The following is a 1,180-nucleotide window of genomic DNA, read 5'->3' as shown; positions in this document are numbered from 1 at the left end:
GCCCATCTATCTATCTATCTATCTATCTATCTATCTATCTCTGTCTGTCAGTGCAAACTACTTTTTCTGTCAGACCCAATGACTGTGCACTTCTGTTATTTTCTATGTGAACACAGGTTCATGGCCTCTGTATTTGTACTGGATTGTGGACAGTGCAGTTAATTTTTTAACAGAACACATGTTGTTTTCCTACATATTACACAAATCACCATAGGCCGTTACTGACCACCACACAGCTCACACAAGCTTTATGTGTAGAGGCAAAGTGTACTACAGGTTAACCCTGAAGAAGACTTGAAACAGCTGAATAGAAATATCAATCTGGTCATAACTTTTAGAAAAAAATTCTTGCATGAAAATAGCTGTCAAAAACAGATAGCATATACTACTTTTAAGATACTGTGTCCAAAGAGTTTTGAAATGCTGTTGCGTAAAGTATCTTTTAGGGGATTCATAGACATGTTTTTGTCTTAGATGACAAACTAGACATGTATGAGAGCAGTATAAATCAAGCTTATAGAGTGGGCAGAGCAGCAGGGTCATAGTGTTTGTCATGAGACAGAGAAAATCTTAAACTGAGGTGGGTCTCAGCTTTATATTCGCTTCACAACTTGTTTTATTTAGATGGAACAAGTTACAAAGGATTTGTTGAATTTATTTAATCTAAACCAGTTTCATTTTTATGAAAAAAAGGATGACAAAAGTCCTCGTTTGTTAACATTAGTTAAAGGATTATATAACATGAACAACGAGGAACATATTTTTATACCATTTAGTAATGTTTTTTATGTTAGTTCACAGTGAAGTAACTACTGTTAACAGATACAACTTTTGATTAAAAATAATGTATTAGTAAATATTGATATTAACCTTCAAGATAAACAGATTATGTCGAAGTATTGTTCAGTATTAGTCCATATTACTAATATAGATGTTAACAAATAAAAAATTATTGTGTTACCGAAAAGTCTTAGGGTGTGCGATAAGATATTAGCATAATATCTTTTTCTAATGATGAAACAAAATGCCTCTTCCCTAATTTCATTGATTTGGAGCATATGATTTATTTTTATTTTTAAATGGCACCCTTAATTCAAAACGAAAACACTAGAACATTTGAGAGTGACAGCGGTCAAACAAATATTTACCAACAGAAGACGGTGACCTGGGCTGGAGAAAA

The sequence above is a fragment of the Sinocyclocheilus grahami genome, unplaced genomic scaffold, assembly GCF_001515645.1.
Source record: "Sinocyclocheilus grahami isolate Dianchi unplaced genomic scaffold, SAMN03320097.WGS_v1.1 scaffold433.1, whole genome shotgun sequence".
Taxonomy (NCBI): Eukaryota; Metazoa; Chordata; class Actinopteri; order Cypriniformes; family Cyprinidae; genus Sinocyclocheilus; species Sinocyclocheilus grahami.
This window is presented reverse-complemented; position numbering follows the sequence as displayed.